At 37.9% G+C, this 17,713-nt stretch overlaps 1 pseudogene; it reads right to left on the bottom strand.

The window, feature by feature from the left end:
• Nucleotides 1–16,138: 16,138 nt before the first annotated feature.
• Nucleotides 16,139–17,422, bottom strand: LOC111145632 (annotated as a pseudogene).
• Between the last annotated feature and the right edge of the window lie 291 nt (nt 17,423–17,713).

Raw genomic sequence — 17,713 nt, 5'->3', positions numbered from 1 at the left:
TTTTCTATAATACCTTTTCCTATAAAGCTTAACACTATCTGAGGCTGCTAGGTGGCTCAGTCAGTTAAGCATCTGCATTCGGCTCAGGTCATGATCCCAGGGTCCTGGGATCTGACCCCACATCAGGCTCTCTGCTCAGCAGGGAGCCTGCTGCTCCCTCTCCCTCAGCCTGCCACTTCCACTGCTTGTGCTCTCTGTATCTCTGTCAAATAAATAAATAAATAAAAATATTAAGAAAATAAAACTTACCACTATCTGATGTAATATGTTCTTTTTATTATATTTCTCATCTTCCCCTACTTTCATTCCTTTGCTAGAATGTTAGCTTAATGATGGTAGTTGTCCTGGTAAGTGATACAGCTGCCTAGAACAGTACCTATACAAAAAAGGCTCTCAAAAATATATAGTGAATGAAAACAATGACTGCAGTAACTGGTGAATGGGCAGAGATTCAGAGAGTTATTGGTAGGAAGAAATATTAATAATAATGTACCATTATAATTAATTTCAATAAATGGAATCTAATACTAATATTAATTACTGCTTTCTGATCTGAACGCTAGTCTAACCAGAACATAGCTATAGAAAGTAAGAAGTCTATAACTGATTTTGTTGTGATGGAGAATAAATTTTCACATTTATATGGATCTTTATCATCTCCAAAGTGTATTTATTTATTTTTATTTTTTCATATAATATCATTTTTTGGTGAGAACATTTAATATCTACTCTCATAGCAACTTTCAAGTATATAATACAAAATTATCAACTATAATCACCATGCTGTATATTAGATTCCCAGAACTTATTAATCTTATAACTAGAAGTTTGTATCCTTTGACCAACATCTCCTTATTTCCTCAACCCCCAACCCCTAGTAACCACTACTCCACTCTGCAGTAGAGACCCAGTAAAGTTTTAACAACTGAGGAATATGGGTGAAGGATATATGGAAGTTCTTTATTTAAAAAAATATAAATTTTAATTCTAGTAAAGTTAATATACAATGTTATATTAGTTTCAGGTGTGCAATATAGTGATTCAAGAATTGTATATCTCACCCAGAGCTCATCACAAAAATTGCCCTCCTTAATTCCCACCACCTATTTCACTCATCCCCCCACCACCTCCACTCTGGTAAACATCAGTTGTTCTCTACAGTTAAAGTCTGGTTTGTATGGTTTATCTCTTTTTTCCTTTTTTCATTTGTTTTGTTTCTTAAATTTTACATGAGTGAAATCATATGGTATTTATCTTTCTCTGACTTTTTCAATTCAGCATTATACCCTCTAGTTCCATCATGCTGTTGTAAATCCGAGATTTTATTTTTGATGGCTGAGTAATATTCTATTGTATATACATATTGTGTGCACGTGTGTGTGTGTGTGTGTGTGTGTATTTAACATCTTCTTTATCCATTCATCTATTAGATTTAGCATTTTCATATTCTTTGGGTTAATATCCAAAGTGTTTTTATAAGCACTGTTATTCTTATACAATAAACTTATGAAGTAAAAATTACCATTTTGTCTTAAGGATTCAGAAATTGAGTCTCAGAAACTGAGTTTCAGAAACTGAATATAAGAAATTTACCTAAGAATAAATAAGCTCTGGTATTTCCTTCCTGGTCTTGAACCCTCTCTAGTATATCCTCTACCAAGGGCTGCCATGAAGAAGAAAAGTCCTATTTATACAAGTTGGTTTAGAACTCTTCTACCATCATCAAGGCAAGATGTGTGAGACTCTCTCACATTTGTATTTCACAAATTGAAAGTTGACTTTCAGGGCCTTCTTTCATCCTTTAAGAGATATTAATTTTTATTTCAGACTGATGGCACTTAAGTCCAGAATGTGTTGTAATAGAGGTCCCAACGTAACTGGTAAGCTATATGATTGGCTCTGGACCCTATAACTTTTGGGAGCTGCATTCCCAGTTCAGAGCCACAGGAGGTGAGAGCAGGTTTAGGGTCTGCCTGTGTGAGACTTTCCTTCTTTTGGGTTTCTGGCTTGGGCAGCCCACTGCCCAGCTTTATCTTCCTGCCATCCCATGCTGCTTGCATGGAAAGTTCCTCCTGAGCATAGCAAGACAAACTTGAACAAACTATCACGAATGAGAGCATTCTAATTTAAAACTTACAAGTCCAGTGTATAACTCAAATATCGGCAGAGAACAATAGCTCCCAGATTGGCTTTACTGTACAAAAACACTGTATAGATGAGGAACAGAGAGAATGCAGTTCGAGTGGGCACTTTATATGGAGAGTCCTATGGTGTTATCAGCAAAGTTAACAACTGCATGAGTGTAGGCAGTGAGTTGAGCCAGTATCCCTCAGAGCATCAGCTGAACTCTGTGGACATGAGCCATGTTACCAACGACCTAACCCATTTTCTTATGCTCAGACTTTCTCACTGGGGTCAAGAGGAAATTCCCGGGAGCCCTATGTGAAGGGCTACTTTTACGCTTTCCAGGTAGACCCCAGGCACCACGTTAATTGTTCAGAAGCAAACAACAATAACAACAACAAAAAGAACAAAACAATAACAAAAACCCTAGGTATTACATGGATAGAAAAAAGTATCAGGATATCGAAGCAAACAAAGCTACATTGTTATAGCCAGTCCTTCCAGGTTTCTAAAATTTAGCTGTATCAAAAAACCTACTGTGGACTGGGAGTTAGGAGGTCAGACTTCTACTCCTGGCTTTGCAAATAAACCACTGAATGACCTTAACAGGTCACCAAAACTTGGGAGATCCTGTTCCTTCAGTATATGATAAGAGGGTTGGACCAAAAGACTACAAAGGTCCCTTCAAACTCTAAAGTCTAATTAATCTATGCTCGAGCTAATTCATGGTTAATCTTTCCTTGCTAGGCCCCTGGAAGTTCTAATAAAGGTTTTCCATGTATCAGGAATGTGCCATATGCCGAAAATCCTGATAATGAGCCCAGTGCCAGACACCAAACTAAATGCTTCCCCACAAGTCGTCGCCTCAGTCCTGTGAGGCCAGAACACTCTGTTTCACAGCTGACATAACTACGGCTGAAGAGAAACTTCACTCAGGGATGTCTGACTCTCAGACAGCTCCTGTCCCTTTATTCCTTTTACATACATAGCCTCTCATGACCAACTGCTTTTCGTGACCACTGGAGCTTTGCAGAGCCAAATGTGAAAAAACTGCCACCATGTATTTAGATTAACAAGTGAGGCAGAGAATGTGGAGCTAAGGCAAACTTAGAGTTCATATTTCAGCTAATTTTACACATATGGATAAAGACACTGGGGGAAGTTTAAGAAATTAAGAAGTGACAAATGGAGGACGAGGGTCCCTATTTCCTGCCTCCGTTTCTTCTTTCCTTTTATTCCACAATTCCCGAAGTAACTATATGGTATGACATGAATGTTAGAAAAGATGATTATGGGCCATAAATATTCATTTCTTCTCAGGGACTGCCTGATGACTCTCTTTGAGTACTCCTTTTAGCCTTCTTTTTCTTTACTGATTCAGGCAGGACTATGCATAGAACACATTCAAACGAGAAGAATGTAGAGCTTTTTTTTTTTTTTAAATGGCAGGTGCTTTTAATTATACCACTTCACTCATCTCTTTGTACATATGGATAAAGGGAACAATTGAAATTTACAGCCTCGAAGGCATAAAACTTAAAGTTTCAGCTACTATTTAAAAGTTGTGGTGATTTTTTTATTCACATAAGTAAAAATAAACATTTTTTTCTACATCTTAAACAGCTCTGAAGATCTCAGAGGCTGAAAATAAATTCACTGAGTTGCTAATAATGCATAAATTTACCAATAATACTTGATGTCTAATCTTCTAAAGAGGAAGAAAATGCATTGATAGCTTAAGCAGTGAAAATGAAACTTGTTTAAAACAAAGTTGATCAATGAAAACAAAACAAAGCAGAGACAGAAATGCAATGATTAGAAGCCCAGCAGCCAGGACACTGAGCACAGAATGGGGGCATATTTTAAATGAAAAGAACCCACCGGTAGTGAATTGAATAGGCACGTAGGTATAACCTAGTTCTGTGTGTGTGTATGTTTGTGTGTGCTTGTGTATTACACTTGTTACAAACTCCTATTCTGCCTATTTAGATTGATCATCATGAGATAAACATAATATTGAATATTATTTAAATCTGCTCAAAACCCAAAATAACTAGAAGAAGATCTAGAGTCACACCATTCTGTCCTCGGATTGTGTTAAAAAAAAAAAAAATGGTTTCGCTTTAAAGATTAACTTTCATGTCTTCTCTTCCAAATACGCATCTATACTTTTAGTCTCTAGAATAAAGACCCAGAGCCAAATTCTATGAGGTAATGACTGATACAATCATTTTTCTTTTTCCCTCTCCAAATAACAATTTCTGAGACTGGATTGTTGACAATAAAATGCTCTGGGAGAGAAGGACAGGAGTATATTTGTTAAAGTTTGCTCAACACTGTAAACAAGAGCTAGTTTCTTGACAATACTACTACTATTATCATTATTTTTTTTTACCTAAAGCATTCCAGGCTTGGGTAGGGATGGAGGGCAGAGTTGGAGGGGATAGGCAAAGTGCACAGTTGTTAGGAGGCCTGAATCTAAACATATATCCCTAGAAACTTGGCCACTGATACAAAGACCACGGAGATACGAAGGCCACGGAGACGAAGTTCTATGGCCAAGGAGAAGTGCAATTATATTAAATAATGTGGGAAGGGATTATTGACCTGGCCCTTGAGCCTTGTTAGCACTGATGAATCTATTAGATTTCAAACTGAAAGTGGAGGCTTGAGCAAATGGGATAAGCATACCCTTCCCACTTTCCCCTCGTGTTACTTTCTCCACCTGGAATGTTCTCCCTTTCTAGTCCTCCACGTCCATCAGATTCCATATCCACCATGAAGCCACCCACTCACATCTCGTTTCTATAGCTCGCCAAGTACTGCAAGTACTGAGAAGCACATTAGCACTTTACCAATTTGCTTTTGCCTTTTATTTTTCTTCAGTGCTTTGTCTTACTCTTTTTTAAAAGCTCATTTCGCCTACCTGGGTACATGTTAACTCTCTTTCTAGAAATCATACTTTAACTAGACCCTATAAAACCCTCGACACATACTAGATATTTAGCAATTAATTATTAAGTTGCTCTCTGATGGATTTTGAAGAAAGAGCATAGGACTGGAGTGACACCTAGATATGCTTCACACTTTATATTCTGGGGGAAGAAAAATTACGAGGCCCTTCCCAGTCCATCGAACACTTCCAACTCTCTGAGCCACCGGACAATTGCTCATCCCCTTTAATCCTGTTTCCCTACTTAACTATAAAGAGAAAGACTTACAAATGAGCTACCCAACTGCCATGGCCCTTAGTTGAAGTCAACTAGTTTAAGATGAATTTTCTTCTACTTACTAAGAGAAGGGTTCACTGTTTTGCTATCATGTCAACTCAGCAGGAAATTCTCCTTCCTGCTTAGAAGTTATTCAAATCTCCTAAAAATCTAGCACATGTTAGAACACTGAATATTGAATTTAGAACTTTGAAATAATCAGGGGCACCTGAGTAGTGCAGTCAGTTGAGCATCCGACTCTTGGTTTCAGCTCAGGTCATGATCTCAGGGTAGTGGGATTGAGCCCTGCATTGGGCTCTGCTGTCAGCATGGGGTCTGCTTAAAGATTCTCTCTCTCCTACTGCCCCCCCACACTGCCAATCTTACCCTTGCTCTCACTCTCTCTCTCTCAAATACATTAAAAAAAAAAATTTGAAATAATCAGACAAGCCTCCTTTAAGGGACAGGATGGTATTTGACTTCGATTCTTCAGAAAGTAAAAATTCCCGGAATCAAGGAACTTTATCATATAGAAGTAGCCATTTGCTTCCATATGATAGGACGAAAGATCACATTGAGAGCAGATTTTTTTAAAAGAGATTTTAAACAGATTAATTTGCCACTGAAAATTTTGGAAAAATACATAGTGAAGTATGCAACATGACTGCTGGGATTCATTTTATGATTTTATGTTTTTAGTTTGATATGTATGGCTCACTTCTCCTCAGAAATTCTTCAAAGCCTGTAGTCAAACCTTATACATTTTTTTGTGTACTTCACAATACCTCAGTAACTTTAAGACAGGACACTGTCATGCCTAAATTGTACATTTAATAACTGCTTTTTGAAACGAAGATAAAGAGACTTTGATCTCTTTCCAGTGTATTTAAAAATCTAAAACAAAATTGTCTTCAAAGCTGAGGTAGTAAGCGAGCAGCCTGTCAGCTGGCTACACTGGGTGCAGAAATGTATTTTCTTTGGATGAGGTATTGTGTTTTACATTTTTTGGAAAATTTTCTTTTAAAAACCAAGGGATTTTTACATACAGTCAGATTTTTGTTTTGCCTTTAAAAACTGGAAGATCTGGCAAACCAGAACTTAATTCCATTATGGCAACAATCAGCTGGAGTGGTATCTGCTTTGAACAGGGACACCCTCTCCAACTTTCTTCAGTCTATAGCCCCTTGTGGTCCTCACAAGACTGTCTCACTACAGACTATCTCACTCATTTACATTACGTGCCAGATTAAGAATCCCTGCTCCAAAGGGTAACTCATTTCTTCTATCACTTGAAAACTTGTCATTTTAAAAATGCAATCTGCTTTCAGTATTACCCAGAAAGAGCCTACAAGGGTGAAGTTTTGTGGAGACATAGATCGTCTTCAGATTTCATGTGGTCACAGTAATTAATCACCTACCTGTTCAATGACACAATCAGTTCCCCAGTAATGAATATCTTGTAAACAGAGAATTACCAGAGAGAATCAATGCTATTCGATATTTTGGGGGTGGGGGGAGGGAAGGAGGAGGAACAAGAATAAGAACAGGAACCACCACCACCACCAAAGTTGAAATACTTTTTCTACAAAAATATGCCTGCTAATTTACAAACAGGGAAACAGAAAAAGGGTGTCCTCTACCTAAATTCTCTCATAGTATACTTTCCAAAGTTCTCCTGGTAAGAATTAAAAACTTCTCTCCCCATGTTCATGTCTTATTTTTTATATTCACCCACATTCACTCTTTTAATCCGCTATATCGCTTGAAATACCATAGCCCACAACAACACACTCTGTATCTCCTCCCCAGGGGCTCTTCCTATCCTCTGTCTTTCAAAGAATTGCAGTTCATATGATTTTCCTGCCACTCATCAGGGGCTCATATTAGTTCTGGACACAGGGTTTTGGTAATGTCCCCCTCTCACTAATACCATGGCACATCTTAACTGCAATTTAGAGGCTTTACTGAGCAATCAATCAGGGGATACATTTATTCTTAGGGTATACATAATATCATGACAGTTTGGATGAATCAAATCAAAACAAACCAATGAAGCAACTTGAAGAAGGCAGTGCACAAAATCAATGATAAATCTGAAAGCATACCATATTTTTCTTTTTTCAACCCCAATATAAGCTGCTTCTTTAGCAATATACTGTTTAGGTTGTTTTCAGGTACAGTTTAGCTCATGGCATACAACCATTCCCAGTCTGATTCAAGATCATGCTTCTATATAATTAACTTCAGTTAATTTTTTAAACACTCTCAAGACCAGTGAAAAAGAATTTCTCATTTAGGAAATAAATTTAGCTGAACAGTTACTGCATTAAATATGCACATTTCAGAGTGGCAATATTTGGAATGACTGCGTATAACCCTGTTAGGGTTATGTGTATGTGTTTGTGACTATTACATATTTCTGTTAGCTCAACAAATAGTCTCTCTGAATTGTTTCCTTAGTGATGGTTACTAAGCACTTTGGAAGATATTAGAATTTCCTTCTACCTTAATATAATATGTACTGTAATTTTTTTCAGTAAAAAAAGATCTCTTTAATTTTACAAGGTAAAATTATTTAATTCAAATTTGCTTCAAAGTAAGGCAGGGTGTAGTTTATAAATTTGCTACTGAAAGAACCTGGATATGTGAATCAGTTTCTCAAATAAGTTAAAATATAGATAGGTACAGAAATTAAAAATTCAAAATTAGTTCTTAAATGATTCCTCTAATCGTAACATGTAAATAATGATATTGTTTAATGCTTTCAACAGGAAAAGATTTTCATAAGATTAAACAGAAAATTCAGCTTGAGGGGCACCTGGTGGCTCAGTGGGTTAAGCACCTGCCTTCAGCTCAGGTCATGATCACAGGGCCCTGGGATTAAGCCTCCTATTGCATTGGGCTCTCTGCTTAGTGGCGAGCTTGCTTCTCCCTCTGCCTCTGTCCGCCACTCCCCCTCACTTGTGCTCTCTCTCTCAAAATAAATAAATAAAATCTTAAAAAAAAAAAAGAAAGAAAACTCAGCTTGATTCACCTAGAGTCTATAACTGTTGCTCTCCACTAAGTAATCCATTACACTTCCAATTTTTCATTGATCATTGATTTTTCAGCCTGCCACACACATTATGCATGATTTTGCCATATGTGAGTAAAATTTAATTTGGACTTGTATGGAAGTATATTTACTGTCTACCACTTCAGATTTGCCCATAATTTATACATTTATTATTCAAGACCTCAATGTTACACTTCTGTTATATGCTGAGTAAAAAATAAGTTGGAGAAAGTAACCAAAGTAGGAAAATTTACTCTGTTGCTAAGTAAAAATGATTTAGTCCTGAGGTAGGTGGATAATACAGAGGAAGGCAGGACCAGGGAGGAAAATGATTCTGTCAAGAGACCATCCCTAGCACACAGAATTCTTTATTAGCCTTGCTGAAAATCGCTCCCGTTGGTTTAGCCGTTCAATCTTGATTACTGGCATTGCTTGTTTCTAGATTCTCTCTGGATTACACTGAGTTTTCGCACTTTTTTTTGCCACTAGGGTTTGGCATTATTTTCCAGCACACTACCATCCTACTGGGGTAGAATGATTTGAGTCCTTTGCATAGCTCTGTTCTGCTTCTGCCAAAGAAAGTCTTACAGATAACAGTATAAATGCAGGGGGGGTTAGCTGCTTTAATACTTAAAATTGGTTTAATGTGGATGCTTATAAAATTTATATAACTATCCAATAAAATGTTAATTCCTAAAATTTGCATCTTCCTAGACATTTGTAGGGTTGGCTGGGCTCCTGTGTGTTCTATTAATCTATTATTTCCCCCTGTCATTCTCTAAACTCCTCACTGCTACTTTCAGAATATGTGTTGCCTCATCCCACTTGCTTCATGATTTACAGCAATCTGGCTCTCCAACTACCACTGCTCTGAAATTTGCTTTCTTGAATAATCTATTGTTCTTTTGTTTGACATCCCTTCTCTGCAAAACTCTCTTTTGGGTCCTGGGGCCCTACTCTGCTCTGACTTTCCTGCTACTTTTCTGACCAGTCTTCACATGCTTTCACTAGATGCTTTTCTTTTCTTTTCTTTGCACATTTCAATGTAGGAATTCTCCAAGATACTATCACATACCTTCTCTCTGCTCTCTGGCTCCAGGTAGTCTGTCAGCCAGTGATTCAAATTCTAGATGTATACAGATGAATCTCAACCTCACTCCCACTGGCACTCAGATTCCAGATTCATATTTCCAGTTTTACAGTACAAACAAAGAACCTGAATTCCATGGGCAAGATAGCCATAATTAAATTCATTATCTCTACCTTCTTCCTCCTTCCTTCCTTTCTCTTTCTGGTTAACGACATCATCATTTTTCAAAAATCTATGGTAAATACTAATGGTGTTCACCAATATTTCTGGTGCTCTTGTCCTTCTGTGAACAAAGAGGATGCCATTTCCACATTCGCTTAAGGAAAGACATGGCCATGTGACAGAGCAAGAAAAAAAACCCTTTGTTGATTTGAGCCACTGAAATTTGGGGGCTGTTTATTATTAAAATGCAACTGAGTCTCCCCTGACAACTCTGTAATTTCTCGAATATGACATCCGACATCACTGAATCAGTCAGGAATAAGCTTAGGTGTATATCATATAAAAAGTTAAAACGTGAATGACAAAAAGATACTTGTACCTTTATTTGTGTGTCAGGTGAAAAGCAGCCAGAAGCAAGCATTCCCAGGCTGCCCCACCATCACCAGTGACTCACTCCCACTTTCCTGCTCCTCACAAGGACAGGCGGCATCAACAGCACTTGGCTTCCACTCCAGAGTACGGGATGGGTCGGTGGTGCTGTAGCATATCCCATCCATATCACAGCATCTGGAAGGAAAGAATGGGAGAGGGAAACATTTCTCTTTCATGGACAAATTCCAGAAGTTGCACTTAGGCCTCACGGGCCTGAATTTAAATCTATGACCACATCCAGCTATGGAGATTTGAAAATACAATCTGTTAGCTGGGTGGTAATATGTCCAGCTAAAATTTGGGACACTGCTATAAAATAAGAAAAAGAGAAGCGATACTGAAAGATAATGAGCAACCTTAGCCACAGTTATGTCTGATTTTTTTAAATTAACATATAATGTATTATTTGCCGCAGGGGTACAGGTCTGTGAATCATCAGGCTTACACAGTTCACAGCACTCCCCATAGCACATACCCTCCCCAATGTCCATCACCTAACCACCCCCACCCCCCCCCCCCCACCCCCCGGCAACCCCCAGTTTGTTTCCTGAGATTAAGGGTCTCTTATGGTTTGTCTCCCTCCCTGGTTTCATCTTGTTTCATTTTTCCTTCCCTTCCCCTATGATCCTCTGTCTTGTTTCTCAAATTCCTCACATCTCAGAGATAGTTATGTCTGATTTTCACATTCATCTCATCCTTTGCATCATCAAAATTTATTAATGTCATTTTCTAAATGTCTCTCAATTCTGACTCTTCCTTTCACTCTAATGATACTCTGGAAATAGTTTTCACTAAGACTATGGCAATCAGTTAGTAACTGATATTCCTGCCTTTTTTCCCTCTTTTCCTTTGAGTATTGAAAGTCTCTCAATGCTCAATGCTTCATGTGGCCATAAGAGTTACTGGTATATGTAATAAATATTCTATGTAATCTTTTACTCCCTCATTGTACTTTCTTCGACAGTTCCTCATTAGCTATAAAATGTGGTTTAAATTTCTCACCACGAGATTCAAGACCTTCTACTGTAAATTTGGTCAGAATATTCCCTTCATATCATCATTTCCCATTATGGAATCAATGTACAGTCACATATATTGCTCCTTTATGGCATCACTCTTCTTTTCAGGGGTACGTGAAGCTCTGATCACTGCTCTCATCTTTCAAGCACCAGTTGAAAGATCTCTTACTCTAGGAAGACTTTCCACACCTTTAGGGGCATTTGCATTGTTCTTTCTTCCTTCCTGTACCATAATGTTATTTATATTTCTTTTAAGTATTTAGACTTATGTTCATGCATGTATATATCTTCCCCATTGAGCCATAAGATCTTTGAATGTAAGGAAATGATTGTTGGATGAGTGTGTATATGAGATTCTGTGCCATAGAGATAATATTGTATCCATGCAATAAATATTAAGACATGAGTACAAACAATGTTTCTCTTAGTTCTTCTGCAGCATTAACTATAGTTAAGGAAGACAAGATCAACTCTAAATCAGATTCCTAACTTCTTCCTGGACTTGTCATCATTTATCTTAAATATCCTTCATGACCTAATTAAGAGTCCTAATCAGAGTAAATGAAACAATATTGTCATATTAACTGCTTTATTTAGAATACAAAGAAGTCTGATTGCTGCCTAATCAGCCAAATTAGCACCTAATAAAATGTATTTCCCTAAAGGAGCCTTGTAAGTATCGATTTGTAATTGCCTGATCTCTACGTTAAATCAACCAGTGGGTCCTCCTTAGAAAACATAGGCTTAAGATGGTCTTCTACCCTTTTCAAAATAAGCACAGCAGTACTGGAAATAAAACTACTATGTCACAGACTTGCTTGGGCATTATGAGCAAAATGTATTATACTGGGTGAGTGTACATTATTCTAAAAGCAAAATTATTTGGTCATTAATAGAATCAAATTTATGAACTAGTGAGGTCTTTCAAAATGAACCCAGATGATTTTTATTTAAAATAAAAAAGAAGATCTCAGTGTAAATTCACATCTAAGAATGGAAGGATCCTTACAATATCTCCTTTCCTTGGGTTACTAGTAGGACTTATACTCACTCCAGGCTCCAGGGTTGGGTCCTGTTTGGCCACAATTCATTTAGAGAGGTCAGGACCTGCTATAACATCTTTGAGCCTTTGATGGAATAACTAAGATGGAATAACTTTGATGGAATAACCAACAAACTAAGGAGGAATTCTGAAAAGAATCCCTGAAAGATGGAGTAGAAGCCTAATTAATCTGTACCTGTATTCTGCCAACACTCTGGACTTTTCAGCATGTGTACCAGCAGGTTCTTTCTATTGCTTAAGTCTACTTGAATTGGCTTCCAAACTACTGAATTACTCAAATCAGAGGCCTAGGGTCACTGAGGCCTGCCTCAACCTCTGCAACTGTGCCATCATGCTATTTTTCAAGCCTTTAAAGGGAAAATCAGATGCTTTTAAAACATTCTCTGAGAAACAAACTGAGGGTTTTGTGGGGAGTGTTGGGTGAGCCTGGTGGTAGGTATTATGGAGGGCATGTATTGCATGGAGCAGTGAGTGTGGTGCATAAACAATGAATCTTGGAATGCTGAAAAAAAATAAAATTACAAAAAAAATACTCTGAGTGATGCTTCTTAAAAAGTAAATTTACCAATGTGCAAAAACATTATTTAAATCTCAACCTCTGGAAACACTGAAGGGTGAACTCTCTTGGACAACTTGTCTACAGTCTAGAAGAGAGGCAGTGATTGTGAATAAAGTACCTTGAATTGAAGTGGTCCACAGATGCTACCCTCTTAGCTTCTTCATCTTTACCGAGCCAGCTTTCTTTCACTGCTAGTGCTTTCATGTTGATATCACAAATTATATGTTCCAGAAACACTGAAGTATTAGCTTAGTTTTTAGCAATAATTTGTTAAAGGCTGAAGAACTGGCATTTATTAAAAAGAAAAAAAAAGTAAATCATTAACTTTGTTATTTACCCTTCTGAGAACAGTGCTTCTGTATAATACATTAAGAATATGCTTCAAAAAATAGCTTATAAATGAAAGGTCAACATACTGAAGCAAATCATCTAATTACTTCATGTCACAGAATAAGAAACATTTTAATTTCCATATTTTATCCCTGGATTTGAATCATTCTGAGACTCTCAGGAACAATGCAAAGTTATTTGACCAAAGAAAATGGTAATAAAAGAAGTGAATCAAACATTTTAAAGTTCTATTAATAAATTATATCCTTTGCTGAGAGAACACAGTCCAACTTAATATTCCATTTAAATATTTAGTTACTTCTGAAAAATGTTTAAGACAAATAAATTGATATAGTTAATAATACAGTGAAGTGTACTTGATAGTCACTAAGAGTATATCTTAAACCTTCCCACCACACACACACACAAGCTAACCTGAGGTGATGGTTAACTATTTTGATCTTAGAAATCATTCAGGATGTGTGTGTGTGTGTATACATCAAATCATCATGTACACTCTCAATATATATGATTATATCTGTCAATTATTCCTTAATAAATTTAGAAAAAAATAATTCTTATGTATCTTCTTTGTCTATTTCTTGATCTCTCTTTATCATTAATTTGCTCTGTGTGCATGTACATGCATATTTTAATTATTAGCATGTATTTGTTGCTAGGGCTGCCATTAAAAATACCACATACTGGCTGTCATAAAAACAAAAACAAAACAAACCTAGAAATTTATTTTTTCCCACTTTCAGAGGCTGCAAGTCCAAAATTAAGGTGCCAGCAAGGTTAGATTCCTCTGAGGACTCCCTCCTTGGCTTCCAGACGGCCATTCTCTTAAAATTTTTATATATTTGTTCTGCTGTGTATGGACATTCTTGGTACCTCTTCCTCTTCTTATAAGGACACTAGTCATACTGGATTAGAGCCCTACTCTAACAGTCTCATCTTTTTTTATTGTGTTATATTAGTCACCATACAGTAGGTCATTAGTTTTTGATGTAGTGTTCCATGATTTATTGTTTGTGTGTAACACCCAGTGCTCCATGCAATCTGTGCCCTCCTTAATACCCATCACAAAGCTCACCCACCTTCCCTTCCCTTCCAAAACACTCAGTTTGTCTCCTGGAGTCCCATGCTCATTTGGACGAATAAACATTGTTAAAATGTCCATGCTGCTCAGAGCAATCTATACTTCCAACACCATCCTGATCAAAATACCAATGGCATTTTTCAAAATGCTGGAACAAACAATCCTAAAATTTATACAGGACCAGAAAAGACCCTGAATTCCCAAGGAAATGTTGAAAAAGGAAAACAAAGCTGGGGCATCACATTGCCTGATTTCAAGTTATATTACAAAGCTGTGGTCACCAAGACAGCATGGTATTGGCACAAAAACAGACACATAAAGCAATGGAACAAAATAGAGAGCCCAGTTATGGAATCTCAGCTCTATGGTCAACTAATCTTCAACAAAAAAGGAAAAAATATCCAATGGAAAAAAGACTCTCTTCAATAAATGGTGCTGGGAAAATTGGACAGTTATTTACAAAAGAGTGAAACTCAACCATTCTTTTACACCATACACAAAGATAAACTCTAAATAGAAGAAAGACCTCAATGTGAAAGACCTCAACCCATCAAAATCCTAGAGGAGAACATAAGCAGTAACCTCTTCAACAACAGCCATAGCAACTTCTTTCAAGACATGTCTTGAAAGGCAAGGGAAACAAAAACAAAAATGAACTTTGGGGATTTCATCAAGATAAAAATCTCCTGCACAGCAAAGGAAACAGTCAACAATACAAAGAGATAACCCACAGAACGGGAAAAGATAATTTGCAAATGACACTACAGACAAAGGGTTGATATCCAAGATCTATAAAGAACTTCTCAAATTTAACACCCAAAAAAATAGTAACCAAGTCAAAAAATGGGCAGAAAACATGAGCAGACATTTCTCGAAAGAAGACATACAAATGGCTAACAGACATCTGAAAAAGTGTTCATCATCATTAGCCATCAGGGAAATTCAAATCAAAACCACACTGAGATACCACATTACACCAGTTAGAATGGCAAAAATCTACAAGGCAAGAAACAACAAATGTTGGAGAAGTTGTGAAGAAAGGGGAACCCTCTTACACTGTTGTTGGGAATCTAGCAGTTTCATTTTAGCTTAATCACCCCTTTAAAGATCTTATTTCTAAATATGCCTACATTGTGAGGTGCTGGGGGTTAGAGCTGCAACATAAATTTTAAAGAGACATAATTCAGCCCATAACAGTCACTTTGCTTCTTTTTGGATATAAAATATATAAATAACAAATATTTTTATACCATACTATCTTGATTGTTATAATAGTACAGGAGGCATAGCTCAAGGAGAAAGATCTGATTTGGAGAGGGCATTTAATCAATATTCATTAAATAAATGAATGACTGGATCCAACATATGGACATATTTTGTAAATTAGTATGTATATGTTCCACAGGCTTCTCAAATTCAACCTCAACAAATCTGAATTCCTCTTCTTCTCACAAATCCTTTCCTGCTCCAACCACCTTCCCAGCCAGAATGCTTCACCTCTCCCTCTCCTTTCTTCTCCCTGCCAGTGAGTCATCAATTCTTGCAGGTGCTACCTCATTAATAGGCCTTCAACCCATGCATTCCTCTTTATTTGTGTCACAAAGTTTACCTCCCATATCATTGCAAAGCACTTATATCAGCCATACAAAGCACAAAACTTCATTCTCCATATTGATAGTCATCTTACTTGCTCTTTGGCTAAAATTCAATTGTTTCCATTGTTCTTAGCATGATTCCTAAGCCTCTTTAAGGGCCCTAAATGAACTCATTTTTTCCCTATCTTTTTCATGTCTCACAACTAACTTTCCACTTCATAACCCATTGCCCCATGATTCTGAATGACATGCAAGTCTTCAAATTGACCATGTGCTTTGTCTCTTTTAACCATTACATAGGGTTCTTTCTCTCTTTTTCTTCCAACGTTCAGTTTCCTTTACTGACGCCTATCTCCCTGAAGGACAGGTTCAGGATGATAGGTGATAGCAAGAGATGTTCACTTAAAGATCTTTCCCTAACTGAATGCTTTGCCCACATGATGGAAGTTCCCCTCCCAGGAAAAGAACTCTGAAACCAGTGTCTGGGTTCTCCTCACTGCCAGGATCCAGTTTCTGCCATATATATGACTCTTAGTCCACCGGCCAGTCTGGACTCAACAGAAGAGCAAGATCCTGGCCTTAGAAGACCCAGACCAGCTGCTATTGTTGGCTTCAAAGGGAGTGACATAGGCAAAAGCATTCTTCCTTGGTTTGTCCAACCTCTAGAACATCCCAGTGGTGAGGTTGCAGCTCATGAAGGTCTGGGTGAGCTCTCGGGGAAGCAGTCCTCAGAATGGCACAGAGACCAGCCATCCTTAGCAAAGTGCTCCCAAACATAGGGCAGCACCATAGAGAGGGTGTCCTCATTGGATTATTTGCACTTAAATCAACCAATACAAAGGTATTCTTAGGCAGGTGAGCAAAGGGATCCTTGGCCTTTGGCTCAATAGTCAACACCTGCTCACAGTCATCCATCTCCTCCTCAGGAGCAGGGACAGCAGTCTTTTTCTCCTCTTTCCACTCAGCCTGGGGCTTCTGCTTCTCTTCTCAAGAACCCTTCTCTTTCCATGGAGTAATCTTTTCAGGATGGCTCTCTGCAAATTTTAACATCGACCTGGGCTATCTTCTCATACAGAGTTTCACCTCCCCCAAGATAGTCCTAAACTGGGGCTGGTTAATGCAGGGGAGGATCCAGTGGCTGGTGTCAGGGAAGGTCTGGTGGAAAGAAGGCTCCAGGACCTTTTTATAGAGCCACAACAGGGTGCAAACAACTGTGACGTCAGCCAGTGTCACACATTCGCCCACAGAAAAGTCCTTGTCTTTAAGTGAGCATCCAGTAGCCCCAGAATTTGCCTTACTTCCTCCTTTGCATTCTCTGTCACCTGCTTCTTGTGGTGCACAATGCCTAAAGTGGGGAACACCCAGGTACTGACTGGGGTCACTATGTCACTGTCAGCGAAGCTCACCTTTGAGCTTTTCTGCCTCTAGAATACCTCCCCACAGCTCCTTATTGCTCACAGAGTAGGCACTGGCATTGCTGTCAAACACACAGAAACCATTGTCACCCTTAAATGCTGGAAACTTGCTGACAGGAAATTTACAGAGAAATTTGGGGGTGTGGTTGATTTGGCCATAGTGGAAGTAGGGGTTGCAGAGAGTACATGGACCTAAGCCCCATTTTACTGAGCAGCAATGAGAGGCTTGAAGGCCCTCCAGTTTTCAGGATATATGCCTGCTGCCATGGTGATTCCACACATAAAAAGCTATTCCTTTCTTAATCCAGAATATTCTTCCCATATGCCTCTTACCTTTATTTGCAACTATCAAAATCCCATTTGAACCCGGGGACTCAGTTAAAAGGTCACTTCCTGTGTAAAGTTTCAGTTGAATACAGAGTCTGAGAGCTTCTTCTATTTTGCTCTTACCAGAGGCTGATTATAGGAAAACTAAAAAAATTTATAACTATTACAAACATAAAAAGAACTAAAAAAAGTGGCTGTGTTCAAAATTAAGGTAGCTGGGTCAAGAATCAC

Source organism: Enhydra lutris, unplaced genomic scaffold, assembly GCF_002288905.1.
Source record: "Enhydra lutris kenyoni isolate GAN:26980312 unplaced genomic scaffold, ASM228890v2 scaffoldscaffold1, whole genome shotgun sequence".
Lineage (NCBI taxonomy): Eukaryota > Metazoa > Chordata > Mammalia > Carnivora > Mustelidae > Enhydra > Enhydra lutris.
Note: the sequence above shows the minus strand (reverse complement) of the source record. Positions and strands in the feature narration are given on the sequence as shown.